Source organism: Adiantum capillus-veneris, chromosome 9, assembly GCF_014529385.1.
Source record: "Adiantum capillus-veneris isolate H3 chromosome 9, ASM1452938v2, whole genome shotgun sequence".
Taxonomy (NCBI): Eukaryota; Viridiplantae; Streptophyta; class Polypodiopsida; order Polypodiales; family Pteridaceae; genus Adiantum; species Adiantum capillus-veneris.
Window position 1 is genome coordinate 79,166,038 of NC_140939.1, and position 18,186 is coordinate 79,184,223.

The window sequence follows — 18,186 nt, forward strand, 5'->3', positions numbered from 1 at the left end:
CTCCATGTTGCGATGAACCCAGGTGCGGAAGCGATAGCAGATATGGAGGTTCTGATGCGGATTGAAGAGGTAAAGCTTGTGCTTGTGGAAAATTTGCATGAAAAGATAGCAGAATACAATCAGGTTGTAGATATCAAGGGTTCAAAAGCTAATGAAGAAAGTGACCAAAGCTGTGGTGATGGTCAAGCTTTTGTGGAGCAGCGAGTGGATGAAGATGCAGATACGGAGTCGGTATATGATGCCAATGATGATGAAGATACAAGCTGGAGTAGCTGGGAGACAAGCGAAGAGGATAGAGCGGATAAGTCCACATCCTATGGTGAGGAGACGGAGTCTGATGAGCCTGAGCTGGTAAAGGTAAAGTTGCCCTCTTATGTGTATGATGATATGGTAGTAGCCCATGTGCAAGAAGAGCAGGTGGTCGAAGAACAGCAGGTTGTAGGTGAAGAGCCAGTTTGCAAAGACCAAGGGGTTGGGCAACCCTCTCTCGTGCCTTGTGATGGCCAGGCCATGTTGACTAAATAAGAATGTCTTGATGAAGATGATTGGGGATTCGATGAGCCAGTGGTCAATGTTGATGACGAGACGCAGATTTTGACTGCTAAAGCGATGGCGAGGATACAAGATATGCGAGGTTGTGTGCGTGCTCTAGTGCTATTTGAAGTACCTACAGATGAAGTGTCTATGCAAGCGCCGCTATGCCAATTGCTGCAGGTTGTTTTCCTTGAAGACGGTGATGCTATGGAGGAGTCTCTAGCCGATGGCTGGGGAACACAGGAAGCGGAAGCTGTGCAGGGTGTACAGACTTGTTTAAGGTGGGAAAATGATTCATACATGCAATTTTTTGAAGGATGGTGTTATCAAGCTTTACACGAATGGTGGGCTTACAAATTTATAGGTGCAAAGCAGGGGTGGTGTGCATATGCTTTACAGATGGATAACGATGAGCAATGCCATATCTTTGATCCAGGTGGAGTTTACACTATGCTTGGGAGAGCCTATGGCTTTCCATTTGACCCAGGCGGGTGCTACGACAGACAATGAATCTCTCTCTATCCATCTATTGCTATTTATCTAGCTCTTGTACATAGTATCTATCAGTTTCTTCTTATGCACTGATATAATATCTAAATAATGCTATGGTTGAGCATGAATGCTCAACGAGGGGTTGGGCAATGATGGTACAGCTCAAGATGGTCGACCTATGGAAGTGCAAGAAGCCCGGGCATGGTAGTTTATAGGAAAATGACAGGGGCATTTTATAGGTATTTGATGCAGTTAGGAGACAGGTATACCTAGATGGAGCACTCACTACGCGAAACTTCAAGTGTTTTTTGCTATCACAGGTGATAGGAGAAAATGTTCATATCCTGAGATTCTAAAAAAGACTAGAGATACTGGATACGGGTACTATGAGGTTTATGATATAAGATTTTTATCGAGATGTTTGCATGACACTCTACTGCTGGGATGTGTATGTCAAATGTGGCATTTGGTAGGCCATTCATGGATTTTTAGCTCTACTCAGTGCAAGGTTGCCGACGCTTGTAAGGTTGGTGCTCTTTTCGGTATGGTATGCGACATTGGCTATGGTTCATTTGTGCAACCATCCTAGCTATCCACACTATGACGACTTCGATGAAGTGTGTTATGATGCGATGGAGGCTCGCAGTCGTAGGCATGTGGAGAAAGGAATTGGGGGGTGCCGAATTTTGGGCATCGACAATCGAACACAATCAAGGGTATGGGAGTTTTTAATTGTCGACAGCTGAAGTCATACTGAGACGTGGGAAACAAGACCAAGCTGGAGTTTTTTGTTTTTCAAAAACCAGAAGCTAAAGTTCGCAAAAAGGCTAAAAAAAGGAATGAATTGCATGGAGGCAGTCGCCATGGGCGGCACTGCAGAGGACGGAAATTCTTGAGAAGCCTGGAATTACATGCACGGGACGGCGCCACCTGGGAGCCATTGCATTGAGGGCCGGTGGGTTGACGTGGCACCACAAAGCAGAGCCTGAGGGAGGAGAAGGGCCAAGAGGCTGTCGCAAAGAGAAGGGACCTCCAACTTCCTTTGGCATGTGGCTCTTTTCTTGCAGCACGAAGCAGGTGTAACCTTGGGTATAGCTTATAGCTACCAAAGGTTGAGAAGATGGACAGAGCATTGCTAAAGGTCAAAAGGGTTGGTAGCCTTTTGGTACTCCTTGCATTCAAGGAGGTGCCGTGATCAATGGACAAGTCAAAGACAATTGGAAAGTGAGTGTGGATGATAGCACAAGGAGGAGGAAAAGTATGATGTCATGTTGGTAGGCTCCGACTCTGGCTACATGAAGGGAAGTTAAAGCTCCACCATTGAATCACTCTTTATACCATGGTATTTGCTAGTTATTCTTAGGTTTATATCCTCCTCCTCTCTACTCTCCTCTATTATTATGCACCAGTTATATGAGTGATTTGATCGTTTGTCAAGTGTGTGCGCTTTCCATGGGAATGTAGTGTATGCTAGCGGTCTCCAAATGCCTAAGAGTGTCGAGACTACTTGCATGTGAGTCTATCGTGCTATGAAGGATCAAAGGTTGAGATATATTCTTTGTGGTCGGGTATATGTAATCGAGGATGATCATGTGTGAGTCGGGCCAATAGTCGTTTGCCGATTTGGTGTCTATGTGTGCGATTCTGTGTGGTTAGGGTTGTGGAAGTTATCCTGGACTATAGAGAGACAGACATATTGTGTGTCGGGTGTTGTTCCCATTTTTCCATTCCCACCGTGCTTCTTGGCGATCGCATACAGGTTCATACTCCATAGACACCATGGATAGCTTCATTCAAAATTATATGCCACAATCTAAACATGATGGATTTGCCTTGCTTATGCGGATATGCACGTGGAAGAGATGACTCGTTGAATGTCGATACATCCATATAGTGTGGCTTTGCCCTTGGTGAACTATGTGTGCATGTTGAACAAGGCCGGAGTCGATGACCCCTACTGAATCTGTGGATGCAAGCTTTTTATGGAATCATGCATGTCATCGTCGATTGCAGAAGCCCGTGGGCACTGACCCTTAGTGAAAAAACACATATATCCTTTGCCCTAAGGCCAAAGACCTTTGGGCGCTTAAGTGTGAAAAAACAACACTTCAACATGGCAATAGCATTCACAGCAGGCGGCCGAGAGAGAGAACAAGGTGACCCGCTCGGTGCGGTGCTCCATAACGCTCGCCATAGTGACGGGTTCGTAGTAGCTCCCCCTCGCGTGTGCGTGATTTGGTGCCAATCGAATCCCGCCCTTTCTCCCCTCTTAGGGTTGATCCCCACACTGCGGCTTCGGCCCTTCCCCTGTGTAGAGACCTTGCCCACCTGTGGTAAGAGAGAAACTCCACGGCCCACTAGTTTTGCATGAGCATGCAAAAGTGGCTCCACCCCTCATGCCCAAAATAGCTCTAGCTCTGTTACCAGTGAAAGGACCCTAGTGGGACTGCCTTGGATGAGCCTCTCAACCTCCCTTTAAATAGCTCTCTGGGCCTCATTCCCTATCCACACTCGTAGTCGGCCCCTTGGGCCTGGTCCTTGACCACCGGCGTTTGCCCTTGGCATGACATCATGATTATTTACATTTAGCTCAAAATGAATCAAGGTTGATACCAAAGACTCTATGCATGATTACAAACATCTTTTGTGAAGGTTCATAGAGTTTGAATCACAAAATAGACCAAAAACTTGATAAAAATTAAAATCTATATTGTTTGTTAAGAAATTGAGTTTTGACTTGAGAATTTTTATTCAAATTTGGTGAAACTTGACTCAAAGGCTTAAAACATGTGACAAAAAGATTTGAGTATCGAAAAAATTGAAAAAATTGTTTATTTTAGGTCAAAAGTAAATAATTGCATTTTTTGCTTTTGGGTCAATATGGATCAAGGTTGATACCAAAGACTATGCATGATTACAAACATTTTTTGTGAAAGCTCATAGAGTTTGAATCACAAAACATACCAAAAACTTGATAAAAACTAAAATCCATACTCTTTGTTAAGAAATTAGTTTGACTTGATAAATATTGTTCAAATTTGGTGAAACTTGACTGAGAGACTTAAAACATGTCACAAAAAGACTTGAGTATTGAAAAAATTGTTCATTTTAAGTCAAAAGTAAATAATCGCATTTTTTGCTTTTGGCTCAAAATGGATCAAGGTTGATACGAAAGACTCTATTCATGATTATAAACATCTTTTGTGAAGGCTCATAGAGTTTGGATCAAAAAACAAACCAAAAACATGCTAAAAGCTGAAATATGTACTGATTGTTGAGAAATTGAGTTTGACTTGATGAATCTTGTTCAAATTTTGTGAAACTTGACTCAAAGGCTTAGTTCAAAAATATGCTAAAAAGTTCCATAAGTAAACAATTGTGATTATTGTCTGTACTGGTATTGATACTACTAGTACTTGACATATATATATTGGTACTACTAGTACTGGTCATACATATACTGATACTACTTGTATTGGACATACATATACTGATACTACTGGTACTGGTAATAATACAATACTAGTACTATTGTATTGGCTATATTGGTAATATAGGTACTGGTACTGGTACTGGACCTATACCAGTAATACTAGTACTAGTACTAGGAAGTTGGTAATATTGGTACTGCTACTAGTACTGGACCTATATTGGTAATATTGGTACTGATACTGGGAATTTGATAATATTAGTACTGCTACTAGTATTGCTACCAGTATTGAAAATTTTGTAATACCTGTACTGTTATTGGAAAACTGGTAATACTGGTACTGCTATATTGGTACTGGGAAACCGTTTGTGCTAGAAATTGACGCTTAGTAATTGTGCTATTGGAGTAGTTTTTTTGCAGGAAAAAAGCCCATTTGCATTTGAAAGCAAGAAGCTTAATTCTACAAAACAAAATTATTATGCTTACAAATGAGAACTCTATGCAATAGTATCTACTTTGAAAACATAGTACTGGTACTGGTATTGGTATACTAGTCTAACACATCAAACTACACACTAACAAAACATTCAAAATGGGATCGAGCATATAATAGTGAAGTTCAAAATGGATTTTTAGTAAAATCAAGCCATTAGAACAGTTTCACGAATGGAACTTGCAATTTGAGGCAAGTTTTGATGTTGTTTTGAGAAGAAAATAGACAAATCGTTTTAGCCAAGAACATCATTGTTCTAACCTAGATTTGGAAGTTGAATCGCAATGCAGTCAAAGCACATAGAATAACTAAAAGTGATTGTTCATGCCAAAAATTGGCTAGTGAAAGTAATTGCATTGCAAATTGAGCTTCTAGTTGGACGAACAAGGACACAAATCATGGTGGATTGCAGATTAGGCTATTCAAAGAATAGATTTTTATCATTTCAAAGGCTGCAATCAATTCTGACACTTTTGAGCTAAAGTTAATCAACTCTTTTGAGTCTAAGAGAAATCAACTACCAAAAGTACTTTAGCAAAGATAGTCCTATCAAACTCGAGCAGGAGTATTTTTGCTAATCAACACCAGGATCTGCTAAGAGATCGTTCTTAGAGACCAAGACGACTTGGAGTCAAGTCAAGCCAAGATTTCAAATGCATAAGAATCAAAGCTAACTAGTACTAGTAGCAATACATACAGAAGTGCAATGGACCAGATTTTATAGCTCTATGGCTACATTGGAGATAAGGTTTTGTATGCATATTTAGAAGGCCATAGGTATCTTATGAGTAGCAAAAGCATCATAGGAGCTAGGATCCTATTGATCAGAGTAAAGCCAAATTTAGAGAACTCTTAGATGTTCACAAACTTTAGTGGAGCTAGGTATTGCAAGCTCAAAAATAAGGTGCATATAGAAGTGTAAAATATGGATCTAAGTGGTTATCCAAAAACTTGCACAAGACCGCAAAGCATCCGTTTGGTGCATATGCAATCAGGATCATTGTTACATGGATTATATTGGTCAAATCTAACGTCTAGAGCCAATAACGAAAGATCCAAGAGATCAACCAATAGAAGCAAGTCTAATTGGAGAACCAAGTCAAAGATAGTACAAAGGTCAAGATGGAGAATTGTACAGTTTGATGCTTGGTATTTCAAAAGAAAATGCCGATAACTTGGCGAGTATAGAAGCTGAAACTTCTCAGCTAGAGCTTGACATGATAGAACCAAATAAAATACCACCAGTCATGGCATATTGCTCAAATTGTGGAAGAAAAAATTGACATTTTCATGAAGATTGTCCAAGAAATGAAGACAACATGGACACATCAACTGCCAAGCAAAGCATGGAGCAAATTGGAAACGTGAATCCCGATTTATGATAGAAGGTCAAAAAGACATAATTGTGCAAGCAAAGCATGGAACAAATTGGAAACGTGAATCCTGGTTCATCCACTGCCACAAGTGTGCGATCATTCACAAGTCTAAGGGACACAAAAAAAATAATGATATTAGCTTTGTATGGCATACATAATTCATATGCACACTATGTGGACCAAGAAGGACAACTGTACAAAAAAGATTAGTGTGTCCAATGATAGATCATAAAGGATGGTTCGTCTCAAAGCCAAACTCTCCTCCATCGAAAATCAAGCTTCAACATTGTGACCAAACAAGCATATACTTTGACTAAAACAATTATAGATATAGATGAGAGTCTAAGAACTATAATGACTTGGGTCCTGAAACCACAAAATCTCATAGAATAGGAGACCCATAGGATAGACAACATCGGGACACAGATAATGCTATCTACAGCTTGACTTGGGGGAATAATTTGTCATGTTTCACGGAGATACATAGGAAACTATGTAGAAGGTTTACACATGCCAAACATCAACAATGCTACCCAAAATGTGCCTTAAAAATATCAAAAGGTGAGACTAAATCAGAGCTAAATATTTTTAAACTCTCATAATGGAGCAGTCTATAGTGATCATCGTAGGAAGAGAGGAGCTCCAAATCCATTAAGCTCAGATCATGAACCAAGAACTGCAATGTCAGTTAAAAGCCCTAGAACTTCTAGCCAACAGCCCTTTTCAAAGCAAAAACCATTGGAAGATCATATGGTTGTTGGAAGTTTTCAGTTAACCCAGACTCCCTTAAAATCTGTAGAAAAATTCTTCTATGAAGATCATCAAGGACAAAAGTTTTAGCTGATCTCCACAAGTTAGAGTCAACAGCCGAGAATTCCAACAATGTTCAAACAATGGCATGTGACCAAGCTCACATATGCATATCAAGATTCAAATGGCAATGATTATCAATAGGTTCATGACCTTGTACAAGCCCCTACGGATGCTAAACTTGAAGTCAAATTCTATTTGAAGATGATGCAAAGACTCAAGCTACCAGAACAGGTGATAAACAAGTCAAACTCAACGAAATCTAAAATCCAAAAAGCTACACAATGGTCTCCATTAAAATCTCCCTCGAAGAGACAGATTCTGTCAGAAAGTACAGTGGATCTTCTAAGATCAAAGGTCACTTAGATGGAGGTAGACAATGCTCAACAATTGCAAGCAAAAAGTACAATATTACATTTAATTGAGTCAGCATCGATTAAAGAAAATGGTCAAAGCAAAGAACTTAAAGAAAAAGTTCAATGCAAGGACATTGCCACAGCAAAAGCAGTCAATTTAGACACAAATCCCGAGACAGTGACGTGCAACATTGCTGGTAAGAAAAACAAAACTCTCAAGCAAAGTAAAGCTAGATTTTGATAAGAACCTCATGTTTTTTTGCACTTGAAAAAAATGTGGTCAACCACAATTAGAAGATGCTCCTAAATTTGTGAGCATATCTGGAAACAAACGAGCAGAATGCTGGGGAATCACCTCCACCGCCATTCAAATAGGCCCACATATCATCATAGCTCAAGTTCATGTGGTAACGTAAAAGATATACCAGATAACATCATATTGGGAATGCCATTGGTCCAAAAGGTCTTAGAGATACGGAGTTTAATGAAGATTTAATCGTCAAAGAAAACAAAGAATGAAGACCAGAATTGGTCACCCACGAACGACAACAAAAATTCCTCAAGCAAAGTAAAAATGGAGACTAATATCAAAGAAAATCTTATTGAAGATGATTCATCTCCATCGAACAAAACTTCAAAAGAGATAGAAAATAAGGCAATAGCAAGGGTAGATCAAAAAAATGAAAGGGCAACCACGAAAGCTATTGAGCAGAGAATGCCACCAAGACAAGACATAAAGAAGATCAAAATTGCAAAAAATCAGGAAGCAATAGGAAGTCTAAAGATCAATCACTCATTGCGATATGAATCAACCAATGAAAGTCAAATTGGAAAATAGAGTCTCAAGCCACCCTCCATAGAGACAAAGCTAGATCAATATAAGACCATGGCAAAAGTAGGACAAAGATCTTCAATAGAACTTCCAATTAGAATAGCTATAGTTCTCAACAATACAAAAGGAGCAAGTGTCAGATGTAATGATTCATTGGATAAAGAAGTAGAGTGCAATATGATTGTACATAACATCCAAAGGATCCTCCAGATCACATCATGCAAATTGACAGCGAAACAATCCTAGGTATGCATACAAGTCAAGAAGACATGGTTGCTATTCTTAGCATCCAAAAGCATAAAGAGAAGGTAAAGTTTTAAATAAAGCCTTGAAAAGAAATTCTTGTAGATGTCATCCTTGGAAATTAGTGGTTAGACCAACACAAGGCTTACAGAGAAGATATAATGTTGATACTCTCTTTTTCAAGAGGTAGCCAGCAACATTTATAGGTATCATTAATGCTAGATGTAGAGTTGCAGAAGTCACAAGAATAAAAGACAAATCTTGTGTACAAAGGTAAAGCTAAAGTGGACCTTCCATTGCTTAGCACAAAAGGTGTGACAGCATATGATTCTACATCAAAGAACCCTCACGGATCAGATACTTCTAGCAAGTCAGGCTTTCAAAAATTCAAACCAACTGCTGACCCAACTAAAACCTCTAGGAAGACACTCAGAACAACAAAGATATTTCAGCCAAAGTACGCAAGGGACCAAAAGATAGTCAAGCAAGTGTTTTTTTTGAGAAGTTTAGTCAAAGTCAATGATCCGATTTGAATTAAAGACAGAAAATCAACACAGAAAGACAAACACATAGGATGGACATCATCACAAGAGTACTATAGAGGTAACAAACAGAATTGGGTACCAAAACTGAAGGTAAGGGCATATGAAGTAACGTCAAGTTCCTCCCAAGAAAGAAGGCTCACTAGAGATCAACCTCAACAATATCCTAGGATACCTAAGAAATAGGTATACAACACAACAACATCGAAAGATGCTAAATTCTACCACAACTCTCAAGAAAATATATAACAAAGATGGATCTCAAAGAATCTCCCTCTTGGACAAGGATTCTACACAGGTTATACAAAGATTTGGCTACCAGTCAACCTCAAGCCAAGTGCAACTACACAAGACCTGCATGAATATCTCAAGAACTCAACAATACCTAGAGTAAAGCAAAGTCAACAAAGGAGATACAAAGATCATCAAGAGATTTGGATTCCTAAGTCTTCCAATGCTCCTAGTCAAAAGCCAAATGCCAACATCCAACAGAGGCCTACAACAACCTCAAAGACTCCTTACAACAGGCCCAATTGGGAAATCAAAAAAATATTGGAGTCTTCAATACAGTCAAAGAAGGACAATCCAACCAACACGAATGTAGATTTGAAGAAGATAAAACATGTATGGCAAAAGAAACCTTCAATGCCAACTTGGTCCTTTGCTAATACTCTTTTTGACGAATCAAGCTTACTTTTACCTTAAGAAATGTTTGTAGGAAGCACAAGAATGTAAAAAGTCAAGTCGCCAGGGTGCAAAAAACACTCTTTGGTATAGTCATAGTTCTGAAGCTTCAAGTCACAATAAACTCTGTGCTAAGAGTCATAGTTATTAGGCTTACACTAAAGCTAGAAGATTTCAACATATTTAAGTCATGTCACTCATGCTGGATGAGATTGGCATAAGTGTCAAAGTCTATTAACTTACAATTGGTGGAGTGTCGTAGATTCCAACACTCACGCACAACGCACAGTAAGATGAGAGCACATATCCTCGAGAACAAAAACCATTCATAAAGGGGTGTCAGCTTGCAAAGCCATGTCATGTGCTTTTATAGCTACACCATCTTCTTGAAGAACCCCTCAAAATCTTTCTTGTAGAACATATTGTTTCCCATGTATTTCTATGTATGCATATAGGATGTCCCATCATCGGATATATGCATTAGATACTCTTTTTTTTGCTTCCACTTGTGCACCTTGAGTGGACTACAACGTGCAAACCAATGTTACATGATGCTACCTTCATATATTTGTTGTCCTCTTATTTTATTATATATTAGCAAATAATCCCTTCAGTACTTTATTAATACTTCCCATGCCAATTGGTACTTCATAATGCGCTTATCCTAAAGGCACTTTTTTACCATTGGGTTTTTTCCCTTTGATCATCCAGGTAGAAGCCCCTAATTTAGATTCTCATCATACTACTTCTCTTTTATATTCTCTTACTAAGTAAACAAGGCTTCGTTGTTATGCTGCCACACTGGACAAATGTGACATTATCTCTCACATTAGAAACAACTTTGGCCCAATGAAGATGCTGCAACAAATTGAACATAATCAACAAATTCAATGACAAATGAAGACAATCAGCCCATCAAAAACCTTCCACAGGCTCCACGTACACTTTTCAGTAGTGCGCGAGTACTTGCACTAAAATTGGAAGGGGGGAATGTTAATTGGATCGACGTCAGTTAACAAAATCTTTTAAAGGCCCGATACTTATAGTTGCACATCGAAGATCAACATGAAGAAGCGATAAAGATAGGATTTACACATTTTTCACATTTTCCCAAAATGTTAATGTATTGTAAATTTCCAATTTATTTCAAGCCATTGTAATAGTTTTAATGTGTTACGGGATCAATGGGAGTTCCAAGATGTAAAGAACATGTCAATTAATGTGTCTAGGTTACAAATTCAGTAAGTGTTGAAGTCTCAAAGGTCTTGGGTGCTCCATATTCTAAACCTTGGCTAAGGTATAAAAGCCAACTTTGTAAAGTTTTGAATAAGAAATACATAGCGTGAGCTAACAACGCCCACTTCTATCCTTATCATGCTTCCTACTCCCTTGTCGGTTATCACATTGCAGTGACGTCTGTTGCGTTGCAACCACAGGTAAAAGCTCTATGCATTGATGTGAACATATCATGGAAACTTGTAGCTTTTGGCGTCGCCAATCTGTGGTCTAACTTCATCATATGTAAGAGTTTAATCTAGCAAATCACAAAGTAAGCATAGATAGGGTATTGGGACATCATTTAGATGCATTCGGAGTCAGAATCCACTAGGTCAAAATATCACTACTATTAATAATGGTGTTTTTTGCACTTCATCAAAAGTGAGATTTGAGACCATGAGCATGTGTGCTTAGGTCTTATAATATACTTGTCCTAGAATTTTTGTAACATTCGGATGTCGTTTGTATGTTGTAACGGTCATGTTTTGTTTGTCGATTAGTGACTGGCCTTTGATGACTTAGGTCATTAGAGTGTAGCTTGTGTTAGATGAAAGTTTTATGTTGTTTTCCAAGAGATTGACACCCTCTTGTATCCTATATGTACTAGTCAAGTCAGCTTCGTCCCATGGCTTGACAATTATGTTCGTGGTTCTTGTTATCTGCAATAAAATAGGAGCGAGGTTAGAGACCCATCCCACCGTTAGCAAGAATCAATCATACTAGAAAGAGTATCTACCTATTCTTGAGTTTTCTTACAACAGTGCTAAGCATGTAATGACGGGATTCAATCCTTTCATACTAATGTACGGTTTTCAACCTAGGTCACCAGTTATGGTGGGGTTGGCAGCTGAAAAACTCCAATAAGTCAAGGATTTTATCCAAGACCATATGGATATGTTGAAATTGTCTTGTCAAAATGTTTGTAAGCCCAAGATCAAAATAATAAGTACGCTGATCAAAAACGTTGACAAGTTACCTTTACGGAAGGGAACGAGGTATTTTTGCATGTGGTAGAGAATTCAAAAAGTTTGAAGACTGGGCACATCTTATAAAGTCACCACTAGAATGACACCTTTCATAATGATGTATGGTACTGAAGCTGTAGTGCTTATTGAATTTGTAATTTCCAGTATCAGAATGGCAGTTGAATACGGATTTGATTTTAATCATAAACTTAGACAAAGACTTATTGTAGATCGATGAGTTACGACAAAGAGCCATGCTGGAACATGAGATCGTTTAGCAACACAGAAAGAACTGGCATGAAAGAAGGATAAAGGTTAGTGAGTTTCAGAAGGGTGGCTTAGTTTTGCTATATCAATCCAAATTGGGCCCTAAGAAACCGAATTTGAAGATAGCTTGGGATCGTTCATTTGAAGTTGATTGGGTATTTCAAATGGCACAGTGAGGGTGAGAGACTTATCTGGATTACTGCTGCCAGGTGTTTATAATGGGACTAAGATCTAGTTATATTATTCTAATGACAAGGAGACCTCCAAAGGTGATGATATTGGTATTCCAGGTGCTGATGACTATGGATTGTCAGACCCGGCTATTCTAAAGCTTTTCCATGTCAACCCAGTATCAGAACAAGTAAAGTCTCGGTATGATAAACCAGTGCCAGTGATAGAGCCAATGGAGTTTTAGAATCAGTATAATTTTTTAATGGGAAAAAGGGCCAATAGGAATGAATGTGTTAATCATTAAAGAGATTATGGAATAAATTGGACAATGCATGTGTGCCACATTGCCACCGATGCACATAATTCTAGGAGTGGTAAGTAGTGGAGCTTTTATGGCATGTATACGTATAATAGTGAGGCGTGTGGGCACTCTTCCTCAGAAGTCTCATGTACAACGACTATCTGTTGTCACGCACTTGCCATTTCCAAGCTCCAAGAACTCTTTGCTCCAACCTGAAACCTCCTAGTCAAGAGATTATGCTTGTCCCTAATTGACACTACCTGATACACCTCGTTGCGGGTTAGCATACACAAGTAAGTCTTCTTCCTCTACAACTTTGCAGTACTCGTAGTGTATGGGTCCCAAGAAAATATCACAGAAGATGTAAGACACAGTGGATGATATTGCAACAGTCATTTCTTCTATTCAGGCCTCCCTACCACTCATTCCACACAGGAAGATACACAAATATGTGTTTAATGAGCAGGCATAATTGTTGTTATAGTTATGGGATCTACATGTGGTAGTATAGTCTACGAAGTTTGATTTTGATGAAGCCGTTATTAGACAGGTTATTGATTCTTTTGGTGCTCATGAAGGGAGTGCCACTGTGAACAAAATCAAAATAGCAATGATACCTAAAGATATTGCTTATGCCTTCAGATTGCCCAACGAGAAAAATCCCAGCACAACATTTGCAGACCAAATCAGTCTGGTTCTTAAGGAAGATGAAGCAGCTAGAAAGAAAAGGAATTCTAGTGGGCAAGGGATTCCAGTAGTAGTTGGACTGGTCAATCTATAGGTTTATTGTAGAAGCTGTCAGTCTAAAAACAAATCTGACAATAGTGTCAGAGAAACTGTTTGCAATGTTGCTGGCAAAAAGACTGGATGATAAAGCAAAAATCAATCCATGCCAAATTCTATCTCACAACATCTTACAGCAGACTACCAAGCTGAAGTCACAGAGTGTATTCAAAGCTTTGTATTTTTGCAATGTTGCTTGCAAAAAGATTGGATGATAAAGCCAAAATCAATCCATGCCAAGTTTTATCTCACAACATCTTACAGCAGACTACTAAGCTGAAGTCACAGAGTGTATTCAAAGCTTCATATGACTGGTGATTTTTGCACTCGGCTACTTCTCCTGAAGCCTTTCCCCAGGTAAAATTGGCTTGAATTCCTAAGCCTATTCCAATAACTAACAATGTTGAGTTATCTTCAGATGAAGAGGATCCAAGTAATCAACTGGCCATCACTATGTAGAAGAGGAAGGCTGCACAAGCTAAGAGGTTGAGGCCAGTAGTTCAAAGAAACCCAGGATTCTGCTACAAAAGAGTACTGATCTACTGAACAAACTTGAGAGTCAAGTCCATCCCCTGCCCACAAAAAAATCTTCTGAAGACCAGACTTCATCAATGTCCAAAGAGTAGACTCAAACAATTTTCAACACTAAAAAAATCCAGCAAGAAGAAACAATTGAATGGATAACAAGAACTAAATAGGTGGCAACTGATACTAGCAAAGGAAAGGGCAAAGCACTTGCCAACCCGGTCACCAAATCTCCTTTCAGTGAACTGACTTTATTAGTGGTCAAAAAGGATTTTGGCAACAGTTGTAGAATAACCCCCTCAAAGGCAGATTGGTACTTCAAAAACCAAATTTTGCAACATTATCATACATGGATCCAGTCATGGTTTATGAGCCAGCTGAACTTAATTCAGCTACAATAGTTGATGGCTACTCGGCGATCATCCAAGAATCATGGAATATTATTGTCCATTCTTTAGGACAAATGATGGATGCATCAAATTCCAGTGAAGAAGTGGCTAGGATGAAAGAAAAATTGGAAAGCAGTCAACATCAAATTCAGGAACTTTAGTAGAAAATGGCTGAACAGTCTCTCAAGCATGCTATTACTGAGAATCAGTCAACTCAAACAATTAAGGAGCTACAGACAAAGTTGCTGAAAATAGAATCTGTCAGCTCATCACACTAAATAAGAGATTAAGGCATCAATGAGTTCATATTACTAGACAATATTTTGAGTATGACACACTTATCTTTGATTTGGAATGCTTCCAAAGGCTGTATGTAGGAGGCAGGGATATGGTTCATCATTGGAAGTCTCCTGCTTTTCATGATCAAGAGCTATGCCAACTACCTGTTCATCCCAGCAGTATTCAATTATTGAAAAGGGTACCTCAGTGGGCATTGACTTCTGATGATATGACAGTCAATTCACATTGGCAGAGACAATCTACTACAAATCGCCACTCCATAGCTATTGAACTAGATTTGGTGCTAGGACACAGACTTACGTATAGATATATGAAGGAGGTGAGGATTTAATTAACATAACTCTTGCTTCAAATGTAGATTTCCAGAGGTTTCTTGGATCAGAGTGTGCAGGCCATCATTGAAAATCAGTCTACCAATAGTAAAGGACCTTGAATCCAAATGTTAGTAGGAGAACAAGCAACTTCTCTTCAAAAACTTTTTCAGCTAGTTTGAATTACTAGGAAAATGATGCAATAGGAGAACCAAACTATTCTCAATTTTTTGGAGTTTGTACGTGATTCTATAATGCTCCTGTATGCTTTACCTGCCACGGAGGTGGAACTGCCAAGATTCTTCCCGGCCTTGTATCCTCAACATTCGGAACTAGTAGATTGGCTCACTTATCTCAACATCACTGATGAACTCCGTGTGACTGGTATGAGCGAGCCACTATGGAATGGAAAGCATGGAAATCATTTGTCAATGATGCCCTCAAAATGGACATTGTCATGGATCTTAGAGAGAAATGCAAAGATTCAACCTCGGTTAATTCAATGGAAGGTTCATCTCCGTAGATTAACAAAGATTACAAATCAGTTACTTCAACTGATTGTGGAGTCCTCCAAGATTCCTAAAAAGGATATCATTGCCAAACCAGGACTAGACCACAATACAAAGAAATGGCAGAGATTCTCTTCAAAGCCTGTGTGACTGAAGACGAATCAGCCACTCCCATAGGGATGGATTCACACAGTCTCGCATTGTCATGACTAAGGTCAACTCACTAAGGGCAAATGCAGTTTATATGATCCCTACACCAAAACTTACAACACCCTCGTGCCTTATGAATTTGAGATAACCACAAAAAGGCAGGATCAGCTTGAGTAGGAGGCCATTTACAAACTTATTTAGAAGGACAATGCTGGCAATGGGACTTCTGAGACACCAAAGTAGAAGAAGGGCAAGATGAAATGGGTTCACTGGAAGGATACTGAGTGGTTCCATCTCAGAATTAGATGGTGGATTTTCCCAGCTATCCAGTAGGCATTGGAATCTCATTGGTTGGGTACCCTTGGAATATTAATTGTATGGGTGTCAAGCACTCAACAAGCATGAAGTACGGCATAAAGCTGAAAATACCAAAAGAGTACTATCATGAGGAACATTTGTCAACTCAGAAAACCAGACTGGTGCTCTCAAAACAACAAATCAAAATCAGGTGCTGGATTTTTTTTCAATCAGATTTTTTTTTTGGTTATACCAAAAATTCAAGAAAGGAGGAAAGGATGTAGAAGTCAAGGACAATCCCACCAGCAGGATTTTTTTTTTGGTTATACCAAAATTTAAGAAAGGAGGAAAGGATGTAGAAGTCAAGGACAATCCCACCAGTAGGAACTTCTCCTTAAAAGGCTGACCAATGGAACAGCTACACTGGCAATAATTACTTTTGACACTAATTACAACAATTACTGCAGTAACTATGTAAGCCTATAAATAGGAGTCAATACATTGTATTCAAGGGTTAGATTTTTGGGCTTTTTGTACTTTTGGCTTACAAGCTTTTGCTTCTAGACTTTTAGCTTCATAAGCTTTTGGCTTTCAACTCTATAATCGCTTACTCCTGTAATCAATCCTCAGACTTCATCTAAGCTTAAGCCTGTTGTACACTGAACTGATTATCTTTGTACTACTGATCTTAATCTATAATACTAATCTTCCAGTTTGTGTCTCCCATTCCATTCAGTTCTTTGTTTCAGTCCAATACTTAATTACAATCCTTACTAACTGAATTGCCTAAATATTCAATAGCTCTGAACTCTGGTATAGCTATCTAAAGAGGCCAGCTCTCATTCTACCGTGGAAAACCACCCTTACTCTTATTTTTCCGTAATCAATATAGGGAGAGAAAGTGAGAGGGTTGACTCTCTCTCACTTTTCTCTCCACGAACCCATCTCCCTGTCTGTGCTTCATCCCCTTCCCCACTTCTCTTCTCTTGTCTCTTGCATGCATTCCTCACACGCATACTCTGCTAGGACAATCCCCACAATTGGTATCAAAGCTACGGCTTGGTGGTTACGCATGCACAAAGGTGTCTCGATGGCAAGACAAAAGCAATGAAGTTTGGCACGATCTTGGTAGTGGTAGATCTTGCACGATGGAATTGGATTGGAGTAGATCCGATGCATCTTAGAGCCCCGTCAGTGCACACATCCTCTCTTGGGCTTTAAGAACCTTGAGGATTCTCAAGGAATATCTGTAGATAGTGGATTCAAGGGAGGAAGCATGTGTGAGAGAACTCTCTCTCTCTCTCTCTCTCTCTCTCTCTCTCTCTCTCTCCCTCTCTCAATACAAGGTCAATCTTGAGAATCAGGCTGAGGTTTGAGCAAGCTGGCAGAAGCAAATTCAATGCTTGAGTAAGCTTGGGATAAGCTCAGAGCATTGAGAAACAAAATTGGAAGCTTGAGAAGAAGCATTGGGTAGTTTCAATTGACAGCCACAAAAGCTGCAACGTTGGCAGAGAATAGGAATTATGGGGAGCAACATCAAGATCGACAGTCAGGCCATAAGAAAATTGGGGAAATTGAGCATCATGAACACTACAGAGTCTCGAGTGCAAGGATAAATCAAGAGCATTGAATCTTGAGGCTTAGTAAGTAGCCATAGCAATACTCGGAGAGACAAAAAACACTCAGTGTGCACGTAGCAAGCCAAGGCAACATCATGAAGAGAAGTCACCCGGGCATGTGTGTGGTGCTCTCTCACACAAACACACTCTCACACTTGCTTTCCATCAAGACAGAGGTTCAACATGGTGTGCTACCTTGTGAGGTTTGACATTGAACGAATTGGGGTAGCCTGCAGTCTTGATAGGGGAAACAAGGAACCAAGAAAGTCAAAGATTGTGGTGGTGTTGCTCACACACTAACACACACACCCATCAATTGCAAGGTAGCGGATCGACTTGACATTAGGAAGAGAATGGGGTCTAGGAGGGCCTCTTTATTTGGTAGTTTAAGGAAGTCAAACCTTAGTATCAAGAATGCAATCAAAGGACAACTTTTGAATTCAAGCAGACAAAACGGCTAGTTTAATTGAATTCAAAGTTCCCCCAAAATGGAATTTTAAATCAAGCGGGTAAAACCAAATCATGTAGC

At 39.4% G+C, this 18,186-nt stretch overlaps 1 pseudogene; it reads right to left on the reverse strand.

Annotated features, from left to right (window-relative positions):
• Positions 1-1,258, reverse strand: part of LOC147450707 (uncharacterized) — a 245,791-nt pseudogene extending 244,533 nt beyond the window's left edge.
• Between the last annotated feature and the right edge of the window lie 16,928 nt (positions 1,259-18,186).